This window comes from Mastacembelus armatus, chromosome 9 (genome assembly GCF_900324485.2).
Source record: "Mastacembelus armatus chromosome 9, fMasArm1.2, whole genome shotgun sequence".
In the NCBI taxonomy this organism is placed as follows: domain Eukaryota; kingdom Metazoa; phylum Chordata; class Actinopteri; order Synbranchiformes; family Mastacembelidae; genus Mastacembelus; species Mastacembelus armatus.
The window spans coordinates 11161271-11183649 of NC_046641.1; the positions used below are offsets into that span (position 1 = coordinate 11161271).

Consider the following 22379-nt stretch of genomic DNA (forward strand, 5'->3'; position numbering starts at 1 on the left):
GAAGAGTTATTCAGCATGTGAAGGTTACCTCTTGGTAAACATATTCACCCCCAGCCTGTGTGTGTGTATGTCTTCTATAGATGGAGAAAGGGAGCTGTGAAGGACTGCAGGCTGCAGGGAGTGGAGGTCAACACCAGATCTCAGGGATTTTGCTCTTCAATGGACCCACATGAGGTGAGCCTGGGTCGATAAACCAAAACCTGTATGTGTGTGTTGGCATTTGCCTATATGGGCTAAAGGTGTGCACATGTACAATGTTATGACATACTTTAGATTTTGTATTTGACTGCAAAAAGCTACATTTTGTCTAATCACACTTAAATCGTATTATTTTCTAGTTGTTTCCTGAGACCTGTGTTAACTCAAAGAAGAGGTGATGTTTTTTTTTTCATACATTTTCAAATTAATAAACCATAATTGTGTAAATCTCAATTACCACAGTAAATGTGGTTTTCTGAAACTTCTATTATTTATCTGAACATTTTCAATACTTTATATAGCATTTAACCCAATAAATACAATATTTCCAATGTCAGAAACATTTCTCATTGGCAGTATTTTTCCCCTCTCTGTTGTGTGGGTCTGTGGCTGTGTGTGTCTGTTTGCCTGCAGCAAAGTTAGACCATGTGTGTGTTGGATAAAAGCATAGATGTTAGTAGTGGTCCAGAGGACACAGTAAACAGAATAACAGCAGTTTGAAGGGAGCTCAGGCGATGTGATCATGGGCAATATCAAATCCTATGACCCATTCTTTGTCCTGTGGTCCATACCAAAGACAAAAAGCACAGGGGAAACAGGGGTTACTGTTCAGTGTCCATCAAGACAAGAACACAACACAAACCAACAGTACAGAAGCTACAATCAGGAAATGATTTCAAAAAATTTCCTCTATCCAATAAAATCCATGTCTTAACGGCATTTGCCCTCTGCCCTGGCATCACTTGCATTGTGTGCAGGACATCGTGCTCTATCAATTAGACCTCCAGTCATTAGAAAGAAAACATGGTGCATGGCACTAAAATACGTATTGTATTAGCTGATGGCAGCTGCCAAATTTAATGTTTTTTTTTTTTCAACTTTGACTACAGACGAGTTGTTATATTAGATGTACAAACTGTGCACAACTACAATGATTGACATCTGTCACTGTCAGCAGAAAATCTAAGTAGCACTTGGTACCGTGGCATGCTTAGACTATCAGTGGTTGGAAACATTACCACACACACTGTAGCAGATTTTGGTAAGAAAAAAAATTAAACCAAACAAAAACACTCCAGTGACTCTGCATGTCCTGTGTGCTGAGAGTTCTCATATGCAAAAGTTTATTTATTAGTGTTGCTTAAAAAAAATAAGAGGCTGTAGAGGAGAGGTTATATGTCGGTGCCCGTGAAGAGGTGATATGTCAGTGCCTGTGGGCCTCAGGGTGCAGTTTTGTTACTCGTCTAATTACTCCCAGTACTCACACACGTTTGGTGGACTGCTCAGAAGAGCCAATTAAAAGGGCAGGGTAAGTCACTGGGTAGGAAAAGTCAGCGACTATACCACAGAGAGCTGGTGTCTTATATGAATTCTGCTGTACATTTCTAAAGATTTCGTCTTTGTATAGAATTCAATCTACCATTTTGCCACCATACTTCAAATGGAAGAGCTTAAAGCATTTGTATGTTTTTTTACTGTATATGTCTTGTTATTCCAGTACAACTTCAGCTCTATCTAATCTCCCATCATTCATTGCATGTGTGCAGAATATGTCAAGGTCGTGGGTTTGAAGCTGAAACAGAAATCAGGACAGCTTTCCATCTTTGCAGATACAGATGTTCTTTGACAATATTACGAAATGTTCCAACTTGAAATGAGGACATCCGTCTCGCTCAATCTTTCTCTCTCCCTCTCTCTGTCTCTCTCTCTCTCTCTCACACACACACACACACACACACACACACACACACACACACACACACACACACACAATACAAAACTGTAGTCCTTATAAATACTTAGACAATACAAAAAAAAAAAAAACAAAAACATTTAACTGCAAATGTTGTGTCAGTGCCATTTGCAGAACAGTAGGATAAACACCCATGAAAACCCAGAATGTTTACTATACAGTATAGTTTGTTTACATTACATCAGTTCATTTCCTATGCTATACTCATAAGCATCTATCAGGCATACATATTTGCAGAACAGCTGCTTACTATTAGGATGCCAGCGGGAGTAAGTATTTACAGTGTGGTGCCCACACGCCTAAATATCCAGTCTCATAGTCCAGCTTCTGTAGCTTTGGTGCCAGCTCATTGCAATTAATGAACTCATCTGCATGATTAAGAAGTGTTTGGCACCACACAGGGAGGCTTTGCATTAGCTCCATTCACAAATATCAAAATAACAGTTTTGCACCGTAAAAAATGCACAGTGAATGCACTAAATGTTTATTTCTTTATGATCAGGTAATACAATAATAAACAATTTGAAATAATGTCTAAAACCAAGAGCCAACTGAGGAAAAAAAAATAGTGCAGCATTTATGAAAATATTGTAAAATACGTGAACACTTTTTTCTTTTGAATGATTTAGTTTCCATCTATATTTTTCCCATACGCTATGTGTTGAGTAATTCCATATTTCATGCTTGAATGCAATCCTTTCTCCATGCTATATATTGCACATGCCCATGCCTCTTAGGGATAGCACAATGTGTCCTTTCCATGGTTGTTGAAAATTTACACGAAACTAGAATATACTCATCTTTTTTCCCCTCATTCTGATGCTCTACATCATCATGAGCGTACCAGTGAAGAGTGGTATTTGCTTAAATTTCATCTTCTCAATTTATAATTAAAAACAAATTAAATCAATTTATTTTTCTTTTATTTAGTGTTCAAGTAGCTTTCAGCCGGCTGTGTACTAGCTCTGCGGAGGGAGGGTCTCTACTGCATCATCATACAGTCAGAACAAAGGATATGCATATCGTAAAAGCATGCAAATGAATGCAAATCGCTAGCAGCCAGGAACTGTGTGATTGCACGAAGAGAATTTCTATAGGGAGGGAGAAATGCTAAGTAGTTTGTATACAACACATGGACAATCTTCTTTTAAGTTGTCGTAAATAACAAAAAATACATGGGTTTGAAATCTGATTCTAAATTTGCAAAGATTGTCTTGCATTTAAATACTGGATAGATCTGTTTACCCACAATGCCTGAGCAACATAGCTTTCTATTGTTTCTTTCTTGCAGGAAATAGGTTCTTTTATTTTTTCAGTGCTGCAACAAAATGTGTAATGTTTATTGAAACGTCTATTCTCAAATGCAGTGAATGCAAATGCAGGACAATGGCTGCCAACAGCTTTGCACTATGTGTGTGTATGTGCGTGTGTGTGTGTGTGTGTGTGTGTGTGTGTGTGTGTTTGCATGAAGCATGATTTAGACAGCACCGCCTCAGAGAAATGCAGAGCGGATATTAGTAACAGTATTGCTAATGAACGTCACGTCTCCTTCTTGCTCTCCCAGCACAAACTTCAGCGTTATCAAATATGAGACATTTTCATGAGTGTGTTCAGTAACTGGGGGAATTAGGTAATGACAACCCAGGTCAGCCTCAATTTTCCTCTAGCCCTCACAAAGAACTATATGTTTGTAATTTTTTTCTTTGATATTTCATTTAGTTCCCACTATGGTTAATTAAAACTCAGCAGAATTACAACATTATCACAAATGCATCAACAGGGATGGTGAAAAACAAAATAATTTGACTATTTAAAAGTTAAAATCCATATTGCTTTGATCCTAAATTATATATCCTATTTTAAATCATTTATAATATGACACAGTATTGCACAGTGTTTAAAGTGTGTAATGTGTCAGTATTTCTTCTGTATCAAAATAAATCAAAATTTCTTTTCAATCCTAATTTGTGTAAAACGGATATATCTTATTCCACAATAAAATCCTCCTACATCAGGTGAATTAATTTGAAAAGCATATAATTTTTTCCATGACATTGATTCCTGCTGCATCACGTCCCCTTGACAAAATGCTGATATTAATGTAAACATGGTTTAACAATACCATGTCCAGAGAATCTCAGCAATCAGCAATTTGTTTCAACCGGCATAGAAAAAAAAATCATATTTAAATAACATCACCCCTTTTCAGACACACACAGACACACACACACGTGGCCTCACTGCAGACACAATATGGTAGGGGAGAAAAGGGGGAGGGCACAGACAGACATTCACAATTGTGCATAATGATGTTAACATTCCTGCATGTCTAATGCAGAGGATATCGAGACAGACGCTAGCTGGTCGGCGGTCTTGCTGTGTGTTGTGTGTGTTCATGGGTATAAACTGTAGCAGTGCATAATGATGTATTAATTGTGGCCTGCTCTTGCTCGTGGTGTTTGGGCGCCTTGCTGAGGTTACCACGAGGCCTCTGATGCGATCATTAATCTCATCAATCTCATGCAAGATCACATTGCACTTTATTTTATATTCTGCTTGCATGAAATTGTAGGTGCATCATAATCTGTAGAACAGCAATGACTGCTGTTATTGCTTTGTACAAAATTATAACCGGTGGACATATGTTTATTGTTTTCTTACTCAATTAATTGTTAATTTTAAAGTGTTTAACATAGATGTCCAAAGATGTTTAAATAAAATAATTTTCAATAAAGGAATATTAGTGTGCATCAGTGGCTAGGATTTTAGAAGATAAATGCTAAATTGAAAGAAATGGCATGGCAACAACAATTTAAAGCACCCTCATCCTCACCACATGAATTTTTGCATTCAACAGGAGTGGCTTAAAGGGTGTGCCTTAATTTCATACGCATGCACCATCAAGTGATCCTCCAATACTGTTATATATTTTTTTCAACTCCCTCCCAAATTGAAAGACACAAACACGCAGGGAGGGGAAGTGGATATGAAAATGGAGCGCCGGCATCATAAAAGATGGAAACAAAGAGGGACAGACAGCATACACTGAGAAGGACAGGCAAAAGATGAAGCTCATTTTTCCATGGGCACCCAGTGGTGTCTGCATTGCAGATCGCTGAAATCCCTCTCAAATGCATCCCTGGGCTTAAAGGGGGTGGGGTGGGGAAGGGTGAACAAGGGATGGGTTTATGCTATCTCTGCTTTGGTACACTTTGTTTTTTTTACCTCCCCCTACTGAAATATATTTTTTCTGTCTGCATCAAATGTCAAGTTAATTTCCTGGGTGCTATGAGGGATGTGTCCTCCACTTCGCTGTGTGTGGCAGGGCGGTGGATTGTGGCTGGGTGCTGTGTGTGCAGATGTGTTTGTGTGTGCGCGTCTGTATGGGTGAATGGGGAAAGGGAAAGGGGCATGGCAAGGCAAAGAGAGACGAGAGGTGGTGAGGGGTGCTCTGTACAGTATCTATAAATTGGCTCTTTCTGAAGAGCTAGAGAGGTGTGTTGAAAGTGTGTGCACAATATATATAAATGTTAGTGTGTGTGTGTGTCTGTGTGTGTGTGGCTGATTGTGTAAGAATATGATCCAATTATTAATAGATGCTATTGCCAGTGTCCTTATTTGTGCATTCAACTGTTCAGTTCTTTGGAAGGGTCATCTAAATTGAGTACTAATGCAAAAATGAGAGAAAGTAAAAAAAAAAAAAAAACATATACCAGATAATATAACAGATGCTTAGTAATTCAGTGTAAAAACAAGCTGAGCTGCATTAGTTGGTGGGTTCAGCAACTGTTATCTAGCCTATTATGTTAAAGATTAAAACCATCAGTCCTTTTTTAACCTTGGTGCTTGGAAAAAGCTGCTGCTTTCCAAGCCTGTGCCATATGTTACTTTATTTTTTATTTATTTTTGGTTTCCCTCTCTATTGTTGAGCAATTTTATTTACGATATTTTGATTATTTATTTCTACAACTCAACTTTTATTTTCTCCTGTTCTTTAGTAAATACAAATGTACTTTGCAGTCTGTGTCCCTGGTGTTGTGTTAATTCTTACATTTGTTTACAGATTTTGTCTAGTGCCAGATGCACAGTGCTTGTTTCAGTGTCTTTATTGTGTATGTGTCCAACTGCATTTCTATACACGGGTAAATGTGCCTGAGTGTGTATGTTTATTGGTATGATTTTGTACATTTTTGCATGCAGCTGTTAAGTGTATGAAGGCAAACTTTATATTTTGTGCAGCAATGTGTGAAATGCCTTCTTGCAGAGAAAGGGATTATGCATTTGTCAGTCATGCTTACGCTGATGTATGCTGCTGCCCCACAAATGTCACATCCCATAACCCAGAAAAATTACACCAGTCCCACCTAATTACACATATTCATGATACTGTTTTGCATAGCGCTGGTAACATACTTCTGTTGCAAGCCACAGAGATGAGGGATGTGGATGAACGAAAAGGGTTTCAATAAACTGATCCAGTGCATCTCTGCAACAAGCACCAGCTTGATAACAGAACCTCCATGCTATTTTATTATGATCTCAGACCATTATGAAAAGAGAGTTTTCTCTTATGTCTTTCAGTCACTTATATTGCCACTGCCTGCAGCATGCTCACCCCTTGTGGGATTTTTTTTTTTTTTTTTTTAATAAAGAAATTAGCTTTGTCCTAGATTATGAAGGTCATTGTGAAAATAGATGAGAATCAAATCATGATTTTTGAAATATACTTTGTCAATTATGCTCCATCTTTTCTCTGCTTCTTTTTCTTTCTGTTTTGTTCTCTCACTTACACTCCTTCAGGAAATCTGATTCTTCTGGACATTAATGATGAGTAAGTAAATCATAGGGGGGGGGGGGTAGAAGAAAGCCAGGAGAGGAAGCGTTGGAGAAAGAGATGGATGCAGAGGAAAGAGACAGAGAAGAGTGGATGAGTCGTGCTGGCTGGCTCAGTGGCTTATTGTAGCACTTAAACAGGCCTGGCCCTGCTGTAATGAAGAAGAAGGTCCAGGCTGTGCCACTGCTTGGGTAAACAGTGAATGTTTCAGTCCAGGGTTCTCAAACATGGGCAACAATGGTCCTATTGTCCTACCAGCTCTCATTAGGAGGAGAACCAAAGATGGGTTGAGGAGGAAAAGCAGGGAAGGGAAAAGGGGGCAAAAGGGGAGAAAGGGGTGGAGGAAAGAAGGGAGAGTGAGAACCTGGCAGACAGTAATGTGGGAGGGGGAAGTGGAGAAAAGGGATGGAGTGAGAGGCGCTTCTCTGATCCTGATCTTTTTTTTTTTCTTCTCACTTTCATTGTGTCTTCTTTTCCCACCATCTTGTTTCCATGTCCCTCTATCTTCTCAGCTATCATCTCTCTTCCCTGTCTTTTCCTTTCATTCTTTCATCCATACTTCCTTCCTTTATCACCTACCAGCCACCTACTCCCTTCCTCCCATCTGGCCTTTGTTCCTTTTTGTTTTTGCATTTGGTATGGTGAGGGATGCTTTGCCTGTCATACCACCTTTGCATCACCTTTCCCATCCACACACAGGAGAGAGATAGGAGCAAGAAAGAAAAAGAGGATTGGGAGGGGTGAGAAGAGGAGTTGGGGAGAGAACGGGGGCAGGAACGAGACAAAAAGAAAAGATCACACTGCTTCCTGGTTTAATGAACATAGGCAAAGGATGATCACAATAGAATACATTATGTTCTTGTTAGTAGAGGCAATCAATTAGCAGGGCGCACAGCACTGGCACACCATCTTTCCCGCTTGGGCACTGGCTCATTCACAGCCCAAACAAGTGACCCAAGCAAAACCCTTGCCTCGTCGTTTTTCCCACCCTCAATGCCCTGTGGCCACAAAAGATTTTATTTTATTCCTTGGTGTGAAAGGGGACAGCGCTGAATTTGCATTTCCACCACATTCACTCCACATTAGGTGGAATATTAGCCCAGTTCTGCTAAAGTCAAAGATCCTGGCTCAATATAAAACGAGTATGTGCATTTGAATTAGTGTGTACATATACCAGCATATATATATTAACTAAAGTTAATCTAAACTAAACCTTATTTTAGCCCTATTGGCTAACAAAAACCATTTAATGCTGATTGGACTTCCTAAGTTAAACTGTACTCTGACAATACCTGTACAAACTAAAGCTTAGCTCTCCATGATGGAAATCAGATATGACAATGTCTCTGTGACTGACACTGACAATTGCATACCAAATTGTCACTCAGGTCCCATCAGCAATTCATACATTGGCTGAGTGAAATTCCTTCACCCCCCCCCCAAAAAATACCCCCCAAACCTCATGTTTTCTTCTTCCTTTTGTGTCTGCTAGAGAAATAGCTCCAGATAATGATAGCAATCTATACTGTGAAAGAGGCAAGGAGTAGTTCTGCCTTAACACAGGCACAAATCACCCCTGTCTGACTGAGGATCTGTGAAAGTGTCGGTGATGAGTAGAATACACTGCTTTCACTGAGGAACTTTGCTGTGATTCCAGGCAGAAGTTGGAAATGGAGGAAACAAAAGGAAATGAAGGGAAAGTGGGATAAGGGAAAGCTGTATTAAGAATTAGGAATGTAGGGCAGCTTTTTTTTTTTTTCTGAAGACAGATCTTGCTGAGAGGAAGATGGCCTCAGGTTTGGGTTCACAGAATGTGTTGATGCTCTGTTTGCCAAGGCGCTCGCACTCTGCAGCATGGCCATCTGGACATTGTGTGTATCTGTGTGTGTACATGTTTGTGTGTATTTCAGTAACATTTCCCTTTACTCCATGGACTATAATACTGAATAATGTGGAACACAATGTGCTGTATAGCTGTGTACACATTTCCTTCTGAATGATGTTGGATATTTATCGTGGCCAGTACATTTGTAGTGTCAAGTGATCTGCTCAGCTAACAGAATAACAATATTTTAACAATTCACACATCTACTAAACAATGACTTTTATTTGTTTTCAATAATGAGGCAGTCAACACACATAGTGACACTGCTGCTGACTGAAGAGACATGATGGAAGGAAATTGAAAATAGGGCAACAAGATGAAGTATTTCTAGTAATGTTAATTTGTTATTCAGCACATTAATTTTTTGAATGAAAAGTGCAATTTTAGGTCAACAGGAAAGTAATAGAAGGATATTCCTCCAACTGTGTTTATGTCGATAACAAGGCAAATACTTTAGCACATACCTAGTGGATTCATATTGCATGTAGACAACAATTATAATATTTACAGTAGAAATAGAGAAGAAAAATATATTAATACTATGAACTGTTGTTCCTTTTTGTTTTATTTGGCCATCACCTTGCATGTAAAAACTCAGTCTTCATTAGAAAATAAAGACTCTCATTGTATGTTACAATATAGAGCAGAAGTTAACACCATATGGAGGTCATATCTCATTCACCCTTTCTCCACTGACTTTATTTATTATGATGTTCAATTTTGCCCGTTTATTGTCATTAAAAGGAAATTTAATTTGAATTGTTAACGCCACATGTGACAGTGTATGCATTCGTGTGTGTCTTGTTCATACACGTGTTTGTATTTCCAGTTTAGAAGTGAAATCTGACTAAACTTGTTCAGGCTGCATAAAAATACACACCTCAATTGCATAGTACATGAAATATACGGCTCCTGGTTTTATAATCAATGGGCATTGCCTATAGGAGCCTCTTCACAAATGTATGGATGAACAGTAAATTCATAAATGTATATACTTTCAGTTGTTTCCTGAGGAACAACCTTGTAAAGGGGATTATATCTTTTTTAACATTGAGTGCATGTGAACAGCTGTTATGTTGGTCTTCATAGTGCCTCTGTATGGTACAGGGCTGCATTTTGACCTTTCAAAGAAGAAAAAAAAAAGTTCCTCAGACTGTCAATGTATATTGTACACGTGTTTGCATGCTTGTATGTGTATCTGCAGGTGCAAAATACTATATGTATTCAGTGTTTTTAGGCTGCAGAGGGCATTGTGTTCTCTCTCCACTTTGAAAGTTGAAATGTTCAGCATCTAATGGATGTAGAAGCAGGAGTGGTAACATAGGGCATAAGAGGGAGGGGTAACAGTATTGCATCTCTGAGGTTTTGGATAAATACCTCATGTGTTGATGCTACAAACAGCTTTTCTTTAACGACTAATGTCAGATCAGTTTATTATATTCCACTAATGGTAAAATACTGTAAGCTAACCAAAAAAATAAATTTAGCTTGTGTGCTGTACTGTATTACATCTGGATTTATGTTAGGTTTGCATTAAACAATCTTTATATTGTTTTTCTCTCGATCTTTTGTAACAACATCCATCCTTCATCTGTTTTTCTGTTTCTTCTTGATCATCTCCTGTGCTCTCCCACTGCTGGGTCTCCATGTACAGGTAGTCATGCTGCTGACATTTGTGTCCAAGCAGGGCCCAGTGACATGGCCTTTACCATCCAACGCTGGGTCTCCCTTCACCATCCCTGCCCCCTACTGCCATTCTTTACCCACCAAGTTCTCCTCATCAGTGTGCACATGAATGTGTATGTGTTCGGGTTCTTTGGGACCATCCTGTGTATACAGTGTCTGTGTGTTTAAGCTGTGCCCAGATCATCCACATTCATCCTTGCTTGTACCCTGTGTGCACAATAGGAGACGTGGTATGGAGCAAGCCTCTTTCTCTGCTGGATGTAGGGTGAGCAAATATAGCTATTGCAGGCTGGGAAGCAGTGAGGCCCATACCTGATACTGGAGAGGTTACTCTGATATGATAACAGTATGAATGCATGAAGTCTATTGTAATGAGGACAAAATCTGTCTTAAAATGGCTTTCTTGCTACAGAAAATGTAAAAATTTCAAACTTTTTAAATACATTTCATGGCCATAAAATTTCACTTAAATTAGTCATTGTAGAATATTTGGAAATATTTCGACCCTGACCCTCTCTGTCATCAAATTTTGGAAAAGCTATTATGTGCACAGACAAAGTGCAAAGTCTCATTGTTCTTCTTCTCAAACACACACACACACACACACACACACACACACATGCTTGCGCACACAAACACATGCACAAACAGACATGCTCACCGTCCCTGCAGCCATGGGAATGGAGAATGCTGAGGTTCAAGGTCATTTCAAGCATTCAGCAGCCTGGGGCTCTCCATTGTCAGTGCACCACATCCTTTTGCTCACACATGCACTCTAAAACGCATACACACTGTAGGTAGGCGTACTTTCTACATATCGGTTCTCACTAACACTAGCATCTGAGACAGAGAAGTGTCTGTCAGGTGAGAACATGACACTTCGTAAGTCCACTCACGTACACAAACAGTCTCAGGTGTGAATCTTCAATGGAAACACAATTATCCATGTTTGTTTCTGTACCATAGACTGTCTAGGCACAAAAGAATGAAAGCTATGGCTATTGGCAAATTGTTGTTTTTGTCATCATTTATCTATTCTGCAGCTCTTTTGTGGTAATTGTTTAGTTTTCATACTCTACAGTCTACAGATTGTGCTGTATTGTCTAAGTTTAGGTTGACACAAACTATTGTTTGGAACTGACTGATTATTTATATTTGGTTTATATTAGGTAAAAGAGTGAGAGCTTGTAGAAATTATGGTTTTTAGAAACAGAGTGAAGGTGAGGAAGAGAAAGAGCGAGCAGCAGTGGGTGTGATTAGCTCCTTTGTTGGAGGTCTGTTGAGCTTCATTGACTGCAGAGAATAGGTTCCTAATGAACCCAGCCAAGCTTGGACCAAACTTTGTGCTGAAGACAAACTAAGTTATGGTGGTCTGGCAGAGCGCTGGGGGCGAGCCGACTGATATACAACGCCTGGACATATGGTCCCCCCCATCAGGGCCTCTCCCAGCCACTTTCTCAAGTCCTGGCTTTCGTGTGTGTGTGTGTGTGCTCTTGTGTGTGTCTGAAGATATCATAGGGATGCACACACGAAGAATATTTATAGTGTGAATTTTTATATTTGTTTGATAACTCATTGGAACAGAGAAGCAGAAAACTGGAAAAGAAACATGGGGAGTAAGGGGCAGGCAGAGGGGGGAGAGGGTGGTTGATGCTTACTGAAAGCGACAGAGGAGAGAGGGCTGCAGGCTTTGTCTTTCCAGCTGACCCCAATACAGAATCCTTTTTGACACATCCTACAAGACATAGAGTAACTGAGTAAATCAGGCCAATGTGGCTGTGGTGTAGCAATGACTGCATAATAACAGCTGCAATATGGAACAGAACCATATGAACTCATAACAGAGATGATATGAACAAATGTAAGACCTTATGCATTCTAAATGTTCATGTGGCAAACTTTAATTTCATTTTTATTGATTGTAAAGAGGAGGATTAGATAGTAAGCAGCTCTTTTTGTGTGTTTATGTGTGCATTCCAGAATTTAAAGAGGAGTGCGCAGGTGAGCCTTAGTGCGGTTTCAGGCTAATTGTTTGGGTCAGGGTGGGAGCGTGGGGACGGATGGCTTCTGTGTCCCACCAACAAGGCTCTCGGTAACTGAGCCGGCAAGGGGGAGAATGGGCCCACTACAGGGCCACACAGCAGGCTCAAACAACACTTATTCTACTAGCCAAACTGTCAGCCAGAACAACTTCATTGTGCCCAAAATTGGAGTTGAAAGCAAGGCAGAGACTTGGGATGGGAGGGGGACAGTGGGAAGGTAGGGAGAAAGAAGGGGAGGATGCAGAGCGGGAGAGGAAAAGAGGGGGTCTGTGGGAAACCGGGGACTGAAAAAAGGGGAGTCTCAGAGAAAGTGCAGGCTTGGATGAATAGGGTCAGATGGTGTGAGTTCATTTTGGTGAGGAGAATTCCCATACATCCTACATGAGGGGCAGACAGCCAGGAGCAAGGCACTGGCTCAAATGGAAATTTATTAAAATGCGTTCGAGGATAAGGGAACTGTAGCAATTTTGTATTCAGGTGTTCTGCCACCGCACTTACTCATATTATCCAGCCATGATAAACACAAAGTTTTCAGTCAGTGGTGACATAACAGCTACACATTTAACAAATGTGCACATAGTGTGCATTCACTCAACTGTGTTGTCTGTTTTTTTAATTGTCTGTTTTTTAGACCTGGATACAATAGCAGGTTCTCATTTAACACTGGTCCTCTTACTGTGTTGCCATATTGTGCAGCACCTTCCTCATTATTTCATGCCAATATTAGATCATCTATTTGAGAAAAGTCTCAGTCCTATGTAACAAATAACTGTGCCACACACAGGCTACCCGCATGCATTAGACACTTCCCTGCAGGATTTCCCTGCCTTGGACCCCAGGAGGGAGCCCAGCCACAGGCTTTGAACTGTGATTTGTATATAGTACAACAAAAAGCCCCTTTAGACTGACACTAAACCAGTTTAAATCAATCCAACACTGATTTACGTCACCATTCTCCTCTTTGTCTCTTCACTCTCCTCCTGCTGGCAATTTCAAATTCATCTTCCTGCCCTCGGTAACTACTGGAAAGGGTGAAGAAGTTTACTTAGTCACACTGAGTTTAGGGAGATGAGGAAAGAAGTCTGTGATGTGTGTGTGTGTGTGTGTGGGGAGGGAGGGGGGCACTCTGGTGTGTCAGTGCAGTTTACTTGAGTATGTGTGCATGCATGTGCATGTGAAATGCAGAAATGTATACACACACACACACACATACACACACCCCTGTTTGATCCAGAGCTAGCCCTGCAGCTCCCAGAGACTCAACAAAAGGCCTCCTCTATCCATTGTATGAGCTGTGTGTTTCCCAGGAGAGCTGGGGCTCAGTGAGAGAAGGGCCCCAGATCGCTTTCTCCTGACATGGATGTTTATTCGCTCTATGGTCCAGCAGAACACCCTCAAAAGGACTGGCCTTAGCATTTTGACGTGCATGACACATAGTTTTGGAAAAGAGAAGAGGGGCTAGAGGGTGTGAGAAAGAAAAACAGAGACTGAGTGTCTTGACAGATGAACAGACATACAAGACAGACAGATAGAGAACAGGGCTGTCTATGAAGGTGTTCTCAGAGCATTCATATGAAAAAGAATATTCAGGGTGTTCTCCGCCATTTTATTTGCTCCTTGTCTTTACACTAGTCAGCTTTCTTGTCAACCTTGTTCATGAATGTACATCCACCCAGTGGGTAGGTAGAGTTTTCCCCCTGATCTTGACAAGCTCCCCCATCCCTGACTGCATACTAATTTCTCCAGAACTACTGAACCAGTGCAAAACAAATACAAATTGCCAGGGCAGCTGTTCATTGCTTGAGAAGCGGGGTCTTTGTTGCTGTCTATTGTGGGTCTGTGATTAATAACATTGTCTGCTGTGGACAGAGGAGCTTACAGGAACCACCGTTGTAGTCTGCTATATGATATCTTTAAGAATCTGTCAATGTATCTGAGTTTAAAATCCTGGAGTAATGAAGGGAAGTCCATCAAATGCTTAATGCGATCAGTTGGGCAATAACTGATTCTGACAATGGCAGGTTTGCAAGTATTAAACATGTCTCAGTATTCCACTTTATAGACAATGATCTGCGCTCAGCTGCTCTCTCTTCTCCAGTTGTCTTTATCTAAGAATTTTGAATGCTATCTATCAGTGTTTCACTTTCCCCGGTTTCCTTGAGATTGAGAGTGCCTGCAGGGTTGACCATGGATCTCAGCAGAGCCGCAAAAGTCGACAGTTGAAAACAAACATGGTAGGATGATACCGTCTAATCTGTTGAGCACCATTATCGTCTAAGATATCGCTATACTTCCCTCCATTCCCGCATGCACCCACCCATCAAACTAGACTTACTCTCTCCCTCTACACCCTTTGAGGTAAAAGCTTGTGTGTTGAGGCTGAGACTGAATGTAAGCCATTGTTATGGTGTAACTGGACTCTACAGCAGGTTGTTTGATCCTGTTTTGGGCCTGAAAAGCTTTTTTTTTTTTCTTTTTTTTTTTTTTCTTTTACTTGAACCACCACATCAGCTGAGAGGGTCAGACAACAGACTCTATTTGTAGAGTCCTATGTCTGTCTGTGTCTTTTTTCCTTTTGCTTTTTTCATCCTTACTTTGTCTCTCTTTTTCATTCTAAATCTCACATCCAGATTCGGAGTCTGTAGCTTTAATTACCAAAAAAGAGGAGTGTGCACTCATTCACATACTGTGCTGAGACACCGACGTATGCTTTTAGGTACACTCTGTCGCTCTCAATTTCTTCCTCATTCTCTCTCCTTTTTTTCTTTAAACAGGTTCTTCTTGTACCTCGCTCTCTGTACAGACTCTAGGATTATATTTCTCACTTGCACCTCTGGTATGGCAATAGCAAAAGAGAATGTTAGTAGAAAATGTTTAGATGACAAATGCTTTAGTGAATTGTTTTGTCGGCCCACAATACTTCCCATGATAGAACCAAGCTCTAGTTGTGTCTCTGTTTACCCAACATCGTTTCATTATTTATATTACAACATAGTGCCATGCCTCTGTATTGTCAAATGTTTTGGGCACTGTCTTGCAGTTTTATGCTAAACTAGTGTTTTGGCATTGTGCTCTTAACTTATGATCTGTTTGGTGCTCGGTGGGGACAATGTGGATGCAAATATCCTCGTCCTATTATGCCAGTTGTCTTTGTGTGTCAGCTTTCCTCCCTAAGAGGTATAGATGAAGAGTCGGAGAGGGGGATGGAAGGTTGCTGTATGTTTTTGGAGCGAGATTTGCACACGCGCACACACACAAACACACACACACGCACCCATCTGTGCCCCAGCCCATTTCAGACGTGAGAAACTGTACCTTCATTTGCATAAGAATAATTGACACTTCAAATTAGACTTCCAATCAAAGAGGATTATTTTTTCAGCATATGTGGAAGCAGTGAGCATTGCCATGCTGGAGAATATGAAAGGGAGGGTAAAAGAGAGCATGGACGGGAGGGGACACGTCATAAAAGATTAACCCTTTTAAGTCCTCATCTCAGACTAGAGGATTTCATGTGCCTTTTTATTGCAAATATAACTTGATATACAATAAAAAAGACTTTTGTAGGGAAATAATAAATGATTTCTTCCCTAAATCCAGGCATCCCATGACTGCCTGGCAGGGCAAAATGGTGTTTCTGATTGATAGGTATTTTACCTTTGAAAGCTTTAGGTGCACTGACTGTGTTACATGCACATTTACACATCTATATTCACCTCAGTGGCACTGGGTGTAGGCCAAGTGAGTGAGTGCTATTAAGCAGAGTGTGAGAGTGTGTGTGAGGTAGTATGGATGTGTGCGTATTAAGGGTTTGCCCACATTAAACCATTAAAGCAAGTGCAATGTTCAATTATTGATAATGGCTAATGAAAAGGATCAGTTCAGGATGAACTACAGGCTTAACCATAGCCCTGAGGGCTAACACACACACACACACACACACACACACACTTTGATGATTCCATTCATTTCCCTGTTCAACATCTATTTTAGCTTTTCTCTGACAAGAATTAAACTGGTGTTGATGTGGTATTCTCTGTCTTTGTCTTACTCTTCATTGTTCTATCATTGTGCCACTTAGATCAGAACCAATCCCAGTTAAGAGCAAGGAAGGCCCCTAACACTTGGCCAAGATAGCTTCTGTGTGATTCCAGGCCTACCCAAGCAGAGAGTCTTTTTGAGGCTGAGCCAGTTTTTGGGGAGAATAAGGGACAGGGATTCAGTTTTGGGGGGAAGGGGATAGAGAAAGGGGGTTGAGGGTTTGGGGGAGGAGGGGACAAGACTAGGCGCCAGCCCCTCTGAAGCGCTCAGCATCCCCCCGCTTATGGGATGTGTCTGGGGGTATCCATGACAACACTGCTGCATGCCAGGGACATACCACGGCAACATGGCCAAGTAGAGTTGGTGTGTGTGTGCAGATCTATTAAAGCCCACATATCTCGGTGACATTAATATTCACTCACCCAGACGGGGAGCTGCTACAGCCTCAATCAGTTTGCTATTGGACAGACATGTATCTCAGACACCTTTATTTCAGCCTTTGACTCAGAGGCTCAAAATGAATATGCCCACTGTATATATATTCACTCTTGTAGGTGCACATAAGCCAGTTTGAAAGTTGTCTAGGAAAACGCCTTCTTGCTAATGGTTCAGCATGTCAGGGTTTTATGCTTGTACTTTATATTATATACTTTTACTGACACAGAAAAGTGTACCCACACACTTGCCCAGGTCATGAAGCACAGGTCAGGGGTCTCATACTGTCTAACAAAATGCACACACACTAACACACACTTGCACAATCACACTCCTAGCTCTTGGACAGATCAAGCTGTGTTATAATAATCCCATCTGGGATGGCCTAGATTCTCACTCAGAAAGTACCCACATAATGATGCTCTGACGAGTTCCTATGTGTGTGTCTGCAAGAGAGAGAGAGAGAGATACTGATACATGAGAGATAGAATGGAAGGTGTTTTATATGTCATGGGTTATATATTGTTTTATATTTTAAACCTATATCCCTGCCCACAGACATGCACGCATACAAACTGAACGCACATGTGAGTCAAACTCAGATCCTGTGGGAGTGTATTTTTAACTCCAAATGCCTGTACATTTGGTGAGGGGTTAAAGGGCTGAATGGTGAATCAAGTAAATAATTCACAACAGCTGAAACTCTTTCAATGTAACCTCAGAATGAATAGGGTGAGGGAGACCTAGCAGACTTTGTTATGTAGTGGCACACTAAAATCCTAAACAATCCTACTTAATGTTTTGCCTACTGTGAAAAATATCACAGAACAGGCAGGTCAAAATCCAAATAGGTCAGACCTAACTCTTATCCTCTAATAAAGTCAGCATGTAGTATCTGTAAAGTGTTTATGGCAAAATATGTATCCTGCATGTTTATTTATTGTATGTGCCCTTTGTTGAGTGTATTGCTACATTTGCAGCACTGACGTTATGCCTATCCTGTGTTTTTAGGTTGGATGGCGACCTCATAGATTGTGACCCAGAAACAAATGGCATAATGACTGGAGTCTCCAGGCTAAAGACGTCAAGGATATTCAGCTGATCTCAGAGGTGACTGCGCTCTCTCCTTTCAACCATTACTGTTTCTGCCCTCTTGTTATATGGGCTATATTTCATGAATTCTCTTCTATGGATCAGCAGTCTCTGCATCCTTTTTCTTAGAGAATTCTATATAAAAGTGTCTGTAAGACATTTTGAGTGACATTGCTTCTGTCAAATGGCTGATTGAAGGAGACACAGGGAGAAATGCTGTGCTAATGAAATCGTCTGACCCACATCCTTTAGTGCTATCCATTTCTCCAAAGACACAGAAAGGGCATTTATACAGGTAAACCCTGACTGGTCCCTGAAGTGAAAGCAGGGTTTTTCAGAAGGAAGAGAAGCATCCATTATTTACTATACTGGGGTTGCTAGACACTTAGGAGATAATGCAGTGCTTCAAGCATACAAAACATAAAGCCTCCTTGGTGCTGGCGAGGCCATTGTTGTGTGTTTTGAACATGTCTGTTTCCATCCATAGTGACAGATGAAAAAGAATATGTCTCCTCATGGTTCAGAAGCATGGACAGAGATAGATAGAGAAGGAAGGAGAGAGAGAGAAGGGAATGTTGGAGAGATGTGTTTGTGTGTATGTCAGTCATATCTTGTCTCTTGTTTGGTATTCATGTCTACTTTTTTTTTTTACACGTGTGTCTATATATCGCCCCCAGTTTGTTGGCATCTGTATGTATAGTAGTATGTGTCCAAAGACATGCAGCCATAGAATATAAGGTAAATGAAGTTATAAACTTAGTTCAAGCACATCTTTTTAGCAGTATACATATGAAATGCATGTGTATGCATCAAGTTTTGCTGTACTGAAGCTCCTCCTGTTCTGATTCAGTTGAGTCTTATTCTCTGCAGAAGAGCTGCAGCATCACTTGCCTCCTCATGAAGAGTGGAGCCACCTGACTACAGTCTAGTGGGAGTAGTTAGCAGAAGGAGAGCAAGGCATACAACACATCCAGCCTGTTATCAGACTTAGGACAACACCAGGCACTACTTTTTGCCTTTGTCGATTTCCCGAGGGACACTTTGACATGAAACCCTTTTTTGTGGATGAGGAGAGACCACTCCCAAATATTCCTGTATTTTTCCACATAAATGCGCATTGTGATGGAGAGCATAGCAGCAACTATCCATGCTTGCAGCTCTAGACTTGGAAAATATGAGTCTCCTAACACTAAAGAATCACCCAAATTAGAATGAGAAAAAATTTAATAGTATAATAGAGTAATAGAATTACAATAGGTATATAATAATACAATATAATTACAGTGCAGGGGCACATTATGCATCAGCTTATAAAAGCTTACTTCAGCTTCATGCTATTATTTGTTTTATGATGGGCTGTTAGCTATACTGGTTTTGATTTCCAAATACACAAGCATTTTACATTTCAGGTGACATCCTAATTAGTGAATTCAAACCAGTATTTTGTTGTTGCGAGATGATTAAAAGTTATGAAGTGGTCATGTCCACAGTTCTAGGTGCAGGACTGTGGGAAGGCTTGACTGTAACAACCATGAAGGCAAGCCAAAGGTCTGTGAACAAAAAAATTAATATATATTTATTTTAAAGTGCTCACTTTAGTAGCTGTCGTTGCTTATGTGCAGTATATTATGAATTTGTTTAGGGGTTTTTCCTGTATCTCGTACCACGCCTTCTTTATATCTAGAACACTGCTGTCCTGGATTGAAGTAATTCCACCTGCCATTATTAGCAAACATCTGCTTTGACATTACTGACTGATTTATAGCCCAAAATACCAGATATTTAAGTTAATCACCCCCAAAGACCATTGTCGCAGCTAGTCCATTTATCAGGTAGAATAAATAGATTAGTGTGCAAATGAACTGTGAAATTTCAATCAGATATATTTAGGCACATCAGCTTTTAAAGTGCTGGACCCACAGTACATATATATATATATATATATATATATATATATATATATATATACTTTTTTTTTTTTTTTGCGGTGTCAGCAGAGAAGACGAGGATGCAGAAGGAGCGACATGTAGCTTTGACTGAGATCAGCTACCACAGATAGACAGGCAGGCCAGGCAGACAGTATGTGCCCTTGAGGTGCTCTGAGCAGGCAGGGTGGTGTGCTTCAGTTGTCTGAATCCGCCTTCCTTCATCTTTTGGAGTTGGGCTAAGATTGGCTGCTGATGGTCCAGGGACCCACTGCTAACCCCAAACTGTTCTGTACTGTCAGCCAAACATCAGAGACATTTGTTACAGAAGACAAGCTTGGCCAAAACAGTATTTTTGTACATTCTGAATTTTTTGAAAAAACTTAAGGAACTTACTGACTTTTATTGACTTCCAAGGGACTCATCCACTTTTAAGACATTTCAAGTGTCTAATAAAATAAATCTACAAATGGGTTCGAGTGTGAGATTCAAAAATGATGTACTGCTTTGTCTTTGTTGTCTAATGCAGACAATAACACCATACACTGAAAAAATCGACTGAACCACTGAGGCGTCCTTACAGTCTCAAAACACCCCAAATGTTCTGTACAGCCTATACATTCATATTAGGCCCCAGAATCCCTCCCATGCTTGTCAGCAAGCGCTGTAGTTTTAAGGAAATGTAATACCATAATGTGTTTCTGGAGGAAGGGAGGGTCAAGTATGATGGGAGTAATAAAGGAAGGGCTGGAGGTGCAGGTAACCCACGATAGGCCGGGTGTAAAGGGGATCCGATAAGGCGTTCCCCAGACCCTACAGTCTCCCCGTCTGTTCTATGAGAGCATAATAAGCAGCTGTAACCCTGAGACACTCCCAGCCCTGTGTCCTCAGCTACAAAACCCTTCACCAGGCGTCTTATCAGGTTCTAAGGATATCATGTAAGACAATACATGTGAGAAGTGCAGGGGGAACAATGGGAGGAAAGTGCAGTGTGATATGAGGGGGACTAATGTCAGCGGCTATTGTTGAGGCCTTTGTCAACTTCAAGTACACCAGGAACTCACAGGTCACTGAACTTGTTTCATTCGAGGATCTTGCTTTGGGATGTGATGAAACTACAGAATGCACTGTCCCTGATGCTTTAGCATTAAAGAAATGTACACAGGGAGGATATGTGATTGTTGTGGTTCATAAAGCAAATTTTCTGTTGAAGGTTTTCTTTTTTGCAGATGACATAAAGTTTTTCCATAAAGTTTAATCTTATCAAAACGTACTACCATGTAAATCATCAACTGAGATTTTTTCTTTAAATCAATTTAATCACTTTCATATTTTTCTTTCTTTTTTTTTTTCTTAGGTAAACAAGACCTCCTGATCAGGAACCTGAATTTCATCAAGACCGGACCTTCCACTCATAAATCTCTTTGAGTTCTTTATATTATGTAACATTTGGACCTGCACTGTAATTATATTTATGTATTTCTGCCAAATGGTTCTAAAGCACTGTTGACCACACTTACAAATACTCTTCACAGTGACTTTAAAATAGTAATTCTGAGACAAACTGTGATCTCACAGGCAACATTTTTATCTATGTAAGAATACTTCCCAAAATAAGTTGAAAATACTCTACACATTGAGAGGGTATTTATTTCATGTAATTGATTGATTTTAACAAGTATATTTTTTGACAGCTAAATAAATGCAACTTCTTTCCTTTAAGTGATGTTTTAAGTGTGAGTTATTTCCTCCTTTCTGTGCAGCCTTGGCACTCCAGGTAAAGAACAATGCGCTTGACATAATTGGGTCCTATTTGGTTATGAAAAGAGCGTGCGTGCTGATAAAAGATGGCAGGGTGATCAAAGCAGCATGCTTCCTGATCAAAATCATACACCTGACACAGTTGTAGTTTATGCAGATAGACTTATGAAATGATCTTAGACAGTCCTGCGAAGACTTCCAGTTTAAAAGCTGTTTCATTCCATAGTTTGTGCTGTTTTTGGCATAGTACATTGTGCCTGTCAAATCCCAAATGTATGTGCAGGCCACGAAACAACAATTAATAACAAATATAATTATGGTTGTTATCTCCACATATATATGACCTATACCCTTCTACTTGCTGACTAGAAGGCAATTTTAATGTGGTTTCCTTCCAATGCTGTGTGTCAGGTTTATGTTTTTGAAAGTAAAAAAGAACAATCTTACTTTTGTGCACCAGCAACATTTCACACTGTAGCAAGTAGATTCAAAAGAAGGATCCATATCTCCCTCTGACAAATTGTTTCTTATGGAAAAAAGCTTTTTTTCACTCTTTTGTATCTTTCATTACTCTCCATTCATCTTCATGTGTCTCTACATTTTCTCTTTTCCTTCCTAATCATATTAATTCTCTCTGTCCCTTTTTACTTAACATTCATTCTCACTATTTTTCTGACACTTATCTCATCTTCATTTCCTTTACCAGTATCACTCTTCCCTTCTTTCC

General features: G+C 40.2%; 1 long non-coding RNA gene across 1 annotated transcript; it reads left to right on the top strand.

Annotated features, from left to right (window-relative positions):
• Window positions 1-94: 94 nt before the first annotated feature.
• Window positions 95-21399, top strand: LOC113139324 (uncharacterized). The gene is made up of 3 exons (XR_003296542.1): window positions 95-174; window positions 17886-17984; window positions 21249-21399. It is a non-coding gene; the product is annotated as an uncharacterized LOC113139324 (long non-coding RNA).
• Window positions 21400-22379: the final 980 nt, after the last annotated feature.